The 9,912-nt window shown below is 42.6% G+C and overlaps 2 protein-coding genes across 10 annotated transcripts in view; one reads left to right on the top strand and one right to left on the bottom strand.

Moving 5' to 3' along the window:
• Positions 1 to 3,938: 3,938 nt before the first annotated feature.
• The window catches only part of ST7L (suppression of tumorigenicity 7 like), a 190,540-nt gene continuing 184,566 nt past the window's right edge, over positions 3,939 to 9,912 (bottom strand). The window contains exon 17 of the transcript XR_014054753.1: positions 3,939 to 4,408. The gene's annotated coding sequence lies outside the window, so the exon portion shown is untranslated. The remainder of the gene's footprint in view (positions 4,409 to 9,912) is intronic.
• Positions 5,148 to 9,912, top strand: part of CTTNBP2NL (CTTNBP2 N-terminal like) — a 50,040-nt gene continuing 45,275 nt past the window's right edge. For 5 of the 9 annotated variants that reach the window (XM_081493597.1, XM_081493594.1, XM_081493601.1 and 2 more), the window contains exon 1: positions 5,148 to 5,230. The gene's annotated coding sequence lies outside the window, so the exon portion shown is untranslated. Of the gene's footprint in view, positions 5,231 to 5,284; positions 5,646 to 7,120; positions 8,768 to 9,912 lie in introns of those variants that run through there. The other 4 variants (XM_081493598.1, XM_081493604.1, XM_081493600.1 and 1 more) reach the window with 2 other exon arrangements.

Below are 9,912 nucleotides of genomic sequence, written 5' to 3'. Positions count from 1 at the left end.
TTGTGGGAACAAGTAATGGGAGGAAATGTAGGGAGTCATGGAGACAGCACACCAGCCTTCCCACTTAGGCCTAGTCCCGGCAGAAAGAGCTCCCTCAGGCTTCTATACTGCAACCTCAGGATCCTCTCCTGGAGAAGCCAGATGGGGGCTCAGAAGGAACCAGCCGGTTGGAAGAGACAAGCCAGGTCACTTTTCCCAATCACACCAATTTTTACATCTAGCTCACCTAGCATCTTAGTAAGTCTTAGTGGATCACAGCTAGAAGGAGTCTTATAGAGCCCCAGATGGTTAGATGTTCAGCTGCAGGGCTGGGGCCCAGAGAGGAGAAAGAGCTTGAGCAAGATCTCTAAATAGTTTATCATCCCTCATAGAATTTACCAAATACTTTCATGCCCATCATCTCACTTGGATAGTCACAACCACTTGAAGGAACTATGATTCCATTAAGGAAATGAGGAAACTGAGGCTCAGGTAAGTGCCAATAGCTTGCCTCTTCCCTACTAAGTTTTCATTTACCACCCACTGTTCTCTTCTCTCTTGCCTTCCTCAGAAGATTGCTATTCAGCTCCAAGTATTCCAGAAATCAAATTTTAAAATATTTGTTGCATTCCCTGTCTTCCTAACCCATCTAGTATGATGGAGAGATGATAGAGCATGGTAATTATGAGGGTGGACTTAGGAGTCAGATCTGAGTAAATATTCCATGTTCATCTCATGAATTCCATGACCATGGACCTCTTTATGCCTCAATTTCCTTATCTGTAAAATAGGAATATTCACATCTAGCTCCTGGAATTCTTTTAAGGGTTAAGTGAGATGTACTCTGAAGCAATTTCATAGTGCCTGCCATATAGTAAAGGCTTGAGAAATGCTTCTACCATATATAATTATCATATAATTATAGAATTGAAACATCTTTAGGAATTAGGTCGCTAATTTCATGCTATTACCAGTGAAGCTAAATGCAGTTAAGTGGGGGGTGTTACTTTGTGAAGCAGTTTTGCATATTGCATACAGGTTTGAATGTTTCCCATCCCTGCCCCGCCCCAAATCTTCAGAATGTGAACTTTCTTGGAAATGAGATATTTGCAGATGTAATGAGCTAAGATGAGGTCATACTAGATTAGGATGAGTTCTAAATCCAGTATGACTGTTATCCTTAGAAGAAGAGGAGAAGACAGATAGAGACATTAAGTCACAGAGGGAGAAATGCCATGTGAAGATAGAGGCAGAGAATAACGCAATTCCGCTACAAGTCAAGGATCGCCAGGAACCCTCATAAGCCAGAAGAGCAGTGTGACCCTCCATAAGCCGCCTCCCACCAACACCCTTCACCAAGGAACCAACCTTGTCAAAACCTTGACTTCAGACTCCTAGCCTCCTGACTGAGAGAGAATACATCTCTGTTATTTTAAATCACTCCATTTAAGATCAGTTGTTACAAGAGCCCTAAGAAACTACAGTTTGTGACAGGGAGAACTCCAGCAGAATTCACAAATTTTTCTTTTAAATTTCCAGTCTAGCCCTCTTTTACTCTATCATTGCCCCCCAAAACCAGCAATAAACATTCATGTACACCTATCTAGGAAGTTTACTCATTTGGAGAAAAATTAACACATACTATAATCTTTAGTGCTTCTTACTAAATTGTTACCTGACCCACAGTAGGCATTTAATAAATACTACTGGCAAGTTGATACAATAATAAATATAAGAATGGTATGTTGTGTTATGCAACTTTAGGAAATTATTACAAACCCACTTTCTACCTCTTTGTACACCTGTGTGCCAGACTCTAAATTTATTTACACATTTTATACATTTGAAGAATCACTGAACTTCAAATTCATAGGCTCTGGCCATGTACTAGCTCCAGGGGTGATGAATTAAAAGGATAATAATCTGAATACCCTCAGGACTAAATCCTACAAAGCAGGGATGATCTCATTCCTGCTGGGTCCTCCCACAATCACTGAGGAAAGTTAGCAGGAGCTCAGAAAATCTGGGGAGCCGCCAGTTGCTATGAAGGAAGTAGGTGCCAGGTCAGCCTGGGAGTAGAATGGGTAGTGGTGGGTTAACAAAGGGAAGGAGGGGAGGAGGGGTGAGCTGATTCACTGGGACAACTCTTACAGTGACTCAGAAGCCAGCAGAAAATAGCCTGTTCTCCTACATCTGCTTCATTGTCGGGCAATGAGGCACTTCCTCATTGCACACCCATAAGGCAGGGCAAAAGGGCGGAGGAGGAAATGGAATTTTTCAAATTCGTGGGCCTAGTCCAGCACTTAAACTCTTGTTTTTAACCATTCCAGACATTTTGTTTCAAGTGAAGTCAGTATTTGTTGAACACCTACTATGTCCCTGGCCCTTCATCTTGCCTTTCAGAACACAGGGAATGATGTCTTTCTGAAGTTCTGTATTTCCTATTTGTTACTAGAGAAGCACCTGAGCTGCTGTTGAACCCTTCAGTACAGTCCTCTTGTCCTTCATATATACATACAGAGGACATTCTCAAGCCAGCAGTCAATAGAGGGAGACATGGAGCCCATTTCTGTTTCTAATGCTAGTTTGAAGTCATCCAGACCCACTCTCTGAACCAGCCCTCCTCCTGAGAGCCAAGTGTATGGGGAGAAAAATATAGCACAGAGTTGGAATCCACATCCTTGTTGGAAGTTCTTTGTTTTCCATTTACTAGTTCTATGGCTTTACTTGATTTCTCTGAATTTCTCTCTTCTCTGTAAAATAGGCACCAATGGTCTATCTTACAGGTTAGGAAAGATTTTACATTTGGTGCGTCTATGTGCGTGCCTGCTCAGTTATGTTCGACTCTTTGTGACCCCATGGACTGTAGCCCACCAGGCCTCTCTGTCCATGAAATTCTCCAGGCAAGAATACTGGAGTGGGTAGCTATTCCTTTCTTCAGGGGATCTTCCCGACCCAGGGATCAAATTCGTGTCTCCTGTGTGAAGGTTAAATATCATTATATGAAAATAACTGGCAGGAATGGCAACCTAGACAGCATATTAAAAAGCAGAGACATTACTTTGCCAACAAAGGTCCATCTAGTCAAAGCTATGGTTTTTTCCAATAGTCACGTATGGATGTGAGAGTTGGACTATAAAGAAAGCTGAGCGCCGAAGAATTGATGCTTTTGAACTGTGGTGTTGGAGAAGACTCTTGAGAGTCCCTTGGACTGCAAGGAGATCAAACCTGTCCATCCTAAAGGAAATCAGTCCTGAATATTCATTGGAAGGACTGATGCTGAAGCTGAAACTCCAATACTTTGGCCACCTGATGCAAAGAACTGACTCATTGGAAAAGACCCTGATGCTGGGAAAGAGTGAAGGCAGGAGAAGGGGACGACAGATGAGATGGTTGGATGGCATCACCAACTTGATGGACATGTGTTTGAGAAGCTCCAGGAGTTGTTGATGGATAGGGAAGCCTGGCGTGCTGCAGTCCATGGGGTCGCAAAGAGTCGGACACAACTGAGCGACTGAACTGAATGGCATTAATAGGGCTTCCCTGGTGGCTCAGTGGTAAATAATCCACCTTCCAATGCAAGAGACTCTTTGATCTTTGGGTCGGGAAGATCCCCTGGAGGAGGAAATGACAAGCCAATCCAGCATTCTTGCCAGGAAAATCCCATGGACAAAGGAGCCTGGTGGGCTACAATCCATGCAGTTGCAAAAGTGTCAGACTGACTGAGTACTTACACAACAAAATAGCATTAATACTGGTTTACTTCCTTTGAACTTCCCTGTGTTTGCAGACTGACTACATCCCTCCACCTGACTGCAAACTGCATGAGGAAAGAGCTGGATCTGTCTTGAGACAGTCTGCCTAGGTGAGTAGGAGGCCCCAGTACTGCTTTGCTTAATAATAATTGTTAATATTAGAAATAATATATTTAAATTAATTCATATTACTTACACATTATAAACAATTGTAAGCATGTATTATATTTTATTTAAAACAATGTGATTATTACTCTTTTAACCAGTTGAATTGGAATCCGTGAACTGGGAAAAGAAATCCAGAAACTTTGACCTCAGGAAGGGATGCACCCTCTCCCTTCTCTGGGTTATTTGGTGCTGGAGGGCTTGCTGCGGGGCTTTCCAGGTGGCTCAGCAGTAGAGAATCCACCTGCAATGAAGGAGATGCAGGTCTGATCTCTGGGTCAGGAAGATGCCCTGGAGAAGGAAATGGCAACCCACTCCGGTATTCTTGCCTGGAAAAGTCCATGGACAGAAAAGCCTGGCGGGCCCATTGAGTCACAAAAGAGTCGGACATGACTTAGCAACTCAACAAGGGCTTGCTGCCACCAGCGAGATCTGCATTCCTGTGTTCACGAGGGACAGACATTCCTTGCATCCTCTACTGTCCTTTGTCCCAGCAGTGCTGCGGCAGCCTACAATACAATGGGGCCAAAGAAACAAAAATTCTCATTTGGAGAACAGTGTAGAAAACATTGACACACAGAAATTTTATTCATTCGATTTCTACCTGGAAAGCAAGTCGGGTTGGAAAGCTACCCGGTGTCCCCACTCCAGGGGTTCCAGAGGCTCCAGAAGCTACTATTCTCTTCCAAATATAATGCGAAAAGAGGGGTCTCTGGGTTTTTCATCTTTGCTCCCTTGTCTCTAGCACACGCTTTGTCGTCCACCCCCGCCCCCGCCAAAAAAAGGGGGGGGGGGAGCAGGCAAGCCACGTTACCAGGTTTTCAACAACAGGTTTTCTAAACACCAGAACGCACTTCATTTATTAACATTTTGGATGAAATGTTAATGCGCCCAATCAGTCAGGACACCCGAAACACATTCCTGAGCTTCCCGTACCACGAGGGTACACACGAAGCACTCGTCACCATCTGGTACAGAAAACCAATAGAAGGTGGAAAGTTGCAGAATCCGGGCCCGGAGGGGCGCAAGCCCACCCCAGAGCCCGGGCTGGAGGACTACGCTTCCTCCCGGAAGTGACGCGAGCTCAATCCCAGCTTGGCTCTCCCCAAACAAAAGGGATCTTGGGGCCCCGGGAGGAGCCTAAATGACATTGGAGAAGCCCCTCCTCCAGACGGCGCGGATTGGTATCGGGGCTGGAGAGGCGAGGAGGCCATTGGTTCTGCCGAATGCCAGTGCCCCCGCCTGGCTGTTGAGGGGCGGGGCCTCGAGGGGCTGTGGATGGAGAGGGTGGCGGAGGCGGCAGGGAGAGGAACCTTGAACGCCGGGAAAAGGTAGGAGCCGTTGGCGCCGGGGCTTGGCGGCGGCTGGGAGGCCAGGTTTTCGAAAGAAAAACAGGGGTAGAACCGCCAGTGTCCTCCCGCCACCGTCCCAACTGCCACTCGCGCCCATCCCCTGAGGGGGCGGGGCCGTCTCCTCTACCTCCCGGTATTCCCTGAGGAGGCGGCTCCTCATCCTTCGAGGGTGCTCGCAGCTACTTATTGTCCCCCATCAATCCCAGCTTCCCAGAAGAGGCTGATTTCCTGATACCCCTCATTTAAAAGGTCCCTCACTTAGCCCCTCAACCTTGGCAGAAGGCGTACAGGTTCCCATTCTTTATAGACTGCCGCCCCGACCCCCATTTTGTACCCCTAGGAGGCCAGACATCTCTTCCAACACCTGTCCTTGCTCGCAAGGGAGGGACCAGAGGTAATTTCATCCATAAGATAAAAATCAGTGTTTTCAAAAAGAAGAGAGATAGGACGATGCAAAAATCAAAGACCCAACCTAGACACCCAGCTCCACGGACGAATCGGCCTTCCCCAACTTGGGTTCTTCCCATCCCCCATTCTCTGATCCTGAGCCTTCCCCCTGGATCCTCTGTTCTCCTATTGAGCTGGGGCTGGGTGGGGGACGGGTATCGAGACTTCCTCTGCTTCGGGACTTTTTGACTCTGGAGGAGGAGAAATAGTAACTTTCCCCACCTCGCTTTGAACCCTTATTCCTTGAAGGAGAACCCAACCTCTGAGGATGGGTTTTTTTTTGAGTTGGGTTTCATTTTTGCTTTCCATCCTATTTCTTCCTGAAAATTTGATGAAAAATCGCCTTTTAGTATTTCACAGTGAATTGAGCGTGTTGTATATTTACAGGGTTGTCGTTGTGTCGGTAGGAATGCAGTGTATATTGTTGGACTGTCCATAACAGCATGCTTTCAAGTGAGGCAGTACAGATAACTAAATAAAGAGCTTTAGATGAGGAATGAGTGACTTCCAGTCTAGGTGGGCTGGTCTGTTGCTCAGGGAGACTGCAGTTAACCTTGAAGGTGTAGTTCTATTGAAACAAAAGGCAGGAAGTGTTTGAAGAAAATGCAGGTTCAGTGGTCTAGGTTTATGATTAATCTGGTCAGGTAGCCTTTGGTTACTCTCTATCCCTATTTTATGGTGGGTTTTATTCCTCCAGGAGAAACTGATGTGTGTGTATATATATGTATATATAATGTATATATATATATATGATGTTGATTGGCTTTACAAGACCAGTATCATCTACCAAAATTCAGGGGATAAAAATGAAAAGCACATTTTAAATTTCAGAGATAAGGATTAATAAAAGCAAGGTAAACTCTATCTATTCAGACACGTGACTACAAAAGAGAGTCTCTATAGGGTGCTCATAAAGACCTTCATTTCAGCAGGTGCAAAATATTGATAACTTTGCCTAATGTTAATAGCATTGACTCCCCATTAATCATCTATTGCTAGCACTTTCATACATTAAAATCTGCCATATTTTTAGCATTGTTTCTTTTGCTTTCAATCCAAAGTCTGTCTTACTACTGTTTTCTGTAGCCAAAGATAGTAACAAGGGATTGGAGGAGTTGGAATCATGAGGGGCAATCATAAGGACTGTCTTTTACTTTCCTGATAAGCGTCTCTGAAGGTAGACGTCATAAATGTAATTAATTTTGAATAGTTAGGTTGGAAGTTTTCAGAGCCAGTCTCCCTCTGCACAGATCCATTCAGTGATTGTTTCCAGATCTCCGATAAAAAGGCACAAAGAAGAAACTGTGGAGGTCTCTCCAGCAAACACCAAAGCATACTGCGATAGGTTGGTAAGGGCCCCCTAGCAATAGCAGCAGAAAAAACTAAAAGCAGAACAGGAAATCCCCAAAAGATATATCTTATTATATGAACAGAGAAAAGAAAATAAACCAATGTAAGAGACTAAGGAAAACAAAGTTGTGGTGATTGCCAGGGCCTTTATGAGCAGAAAGGAAAAAGCAAATAATGCTCTTTGATTCCTTGGCACAATAAGCAAGATTTGTTTGATACACATTTGAATCTTAGAAATCTTTCCTTTAACTTTTTGACACCTGTTTAGTAGTGTTAGATGAAGAAAAGCGTCTATGCAGAGGTTTTTTAATGTACGTGTAGTCTATCTCATTAAATTATAAAGTCTTCAGGAGTTATTAGTATGTTTTGTTTCATCTTTATACCTTTCACAGTGCCTAGTATATAGTTTGACTTAATGAGCGTTGAACTTCATTTGAAGCTGACACCTTCAGATAGACTAGAAAGATAATTTACTGATAAGATAATGGCATATCTTGTTGGTATAAACAGTCCATTTCTTTTTGCCTTGATTTATTTTTTTTGGGGCTCCAGTATCTTCAATGACTCTAAAATACGGAATTTTGTATTAGAAGATGTATGCTGGTTAGATATATAATTTTGTAATGAATGAAATTTGAACCAGACTTATTAATGTAATCAGTGCTGGTCATTTTAGGATTTTATTTTTCTAAAAATCTGACCTGAGAGGAATGAAGTGAATTTAGGAGAACACACTAGGAACTGTTTTTTCTTTAAAAATGGTTTCTGAGAGTTTGGTTTGACAAATTTCTGATCTACTTTGGGATTTTTTAAAAAAATGGATTTCTAACAGACTTTATACTTTTCTAAACTAGGACCAAGTACATGTTCAAGGATACACACTGTATTGGGTCCCTGAATGGAATCATACAGACTGACTATGGTGGGCATAATGCACTCAGTCTATAGTGGATTTGTGTCTTGGCAGAATCAGGTTTCCAGTACTACCAGTTAATCTGCAGAACAAGATTAGAATTCTTGACTTTTCTGAGTGGAGCAGAATGGTGTTTCTTGGATGTTTTTAGTGAAATGGTCTTTCACTTTTTATGTCAATTAAATAATTTAATATTAAATATTCTTCTACACCTTTAGCATTTAAACACTAGTGAAGAATTCGTGTCTGATTTTAGTTATTGGTTGGTTGAATTTTAAATATTTCAACATAGAGCTAAGATGCATAAGTAGGGGAAAACAAAGCTTGTACATGTCATGATCTCAGATATCTGATAGAAGGATTCTTAGGCCACTGAATTGGTGTTTAGTGGCATGATACAAGAAGCAGAGATATTTTTAGAGGAAGTTTGTCCAGTCTGTGGTGGTTGACCCCAGGAATAGCTCGTCAGCCTGTTACCAAAGGCCATTTTTTTCTTATTTCCTGAATGTTTGCTGCTAATAGCTAAAAATTGAATCTTCCTAGTTTTAGTTCAAAGCATATCAGTGAGAAAATAGGTTATTTATGGTGAGGTGATAAAGTGTGCTAATTTACAGCACAGACTTTAAAGGCAAACCTGAGTTTAAATCCCAACTCTGTTGCTCTTTTGCTGTATGACCCAGGAGAAGGGCAGTTTTCTATCTTCACTATATCTCAGTTTTCCCAGCTGTGACTTAAAAATGACTTTTAGAGGCTTTTTTAAAAAAAGGATTACAGGAACATGGCATGAGGGAAGCACTTAATAATTGGTAGGTATTATTGACATTATTATTCGCAATGCACATGAGTTAATTAATATTAAATATTCTTTTACTCCTTTATCATTTAAACAAAGGTGAAGAATTGGTGTCTGATTTTAGCTATGGGTTGGTTTGGTTTTAAATATTTGGCTACATAGCTATGTTTCGTTAGTAGAGGGAAACAGAGCTTGTGTATGTCATAATCTCAGACATCTGACAGAAGAATTTTTAGGACAGTGTGTGTGTCTTACAATGTGTGTTTCATAATTTTGTCATGTGCATTATCTTCCTTAAACTTTTTGGCCCTGGAAAAAGAAAGGCAAGGGATTCAACCATCTGATGTTTTCCCTCTGAATTGTCAATTGTTCCACTCCAAACTGTCTCAAGTACATATAAATGGTTTCATGGATAGTGTGATCATGGTACAGGGTTGTACCTTCTGTGAGCTTTAGGAGATTTTCCATGGTAATTTTGATTAATAGTGATTTTTTGCCTTTTGAAGACAGCTCTTCTACTGCCTCCAATGTAAGGAGCAGTTCATAGGAACAATCAAAATGGATGAGAAGAAACCATGGATAGGGGAGTTAAGAGCAGAGGTCAGGGGAGTCGAGGACAGGGGTTTGTGGGTTGAGGGAAACAGGACTACAAACAGGCTTTGATGTAAAGAATGTAGTAGTATGGCTTCTCCCTGCCAACTATTTCCAAGCTCTGTATTTCAGGTCCAAAGCCAGAGCTTTCACTCTAAATGTGTGCTTTGCTGCTAAATGAATCCTTTCTATCTTTTGGAGCCACAAAGAATGTAATCCTTAATTGTTACTGAGTTCAAATAGAAACTAGGAAGGAAAACAAAAGGAGCACAGGATGATGGGGTTTACAGACAAAAAAGACTTCTGACCATGAGCCTAGGGAGCATCTGCATGGATCCTTTGTGCACAGCCACTGGGGAAGGCGAGGCTGAAGTGTACTCTGGGTCTGCCAGGGAGGAAGGGGTGCAGAGGGAGAAGCAAGCGGGGATGAGTTGTTTCAATGAGAGAGAAGAGCTATAAATTATAATGGAGAGAAGAATGAACTGATGGGTAAGTTACAGAGAAAAGAAGCACTAAGTTTGGGGGTTTTGGGGAGGAAGAGGTTCCCCATTCCTTGGTTTCTGCTAA

Source organism: Giraffa tippelskirchi, chromosome 5 (assembly GCF_054371585.1).
Source record: "Giraffa tippelskirchi isolate mGirTip1 chromosome 5, T2T-mGirTip1v1.2.pri, whole genome shotgun sequence".
NCBI lineage: Eukaryota > Metazoa > Chordata > Mammalia > Artiodactyla > Giraffidae > Giraffa > Giraffa tippelskirchi.
This window is presented reverse-complemented; position numbering and strand designations above follow the sequence as displayed.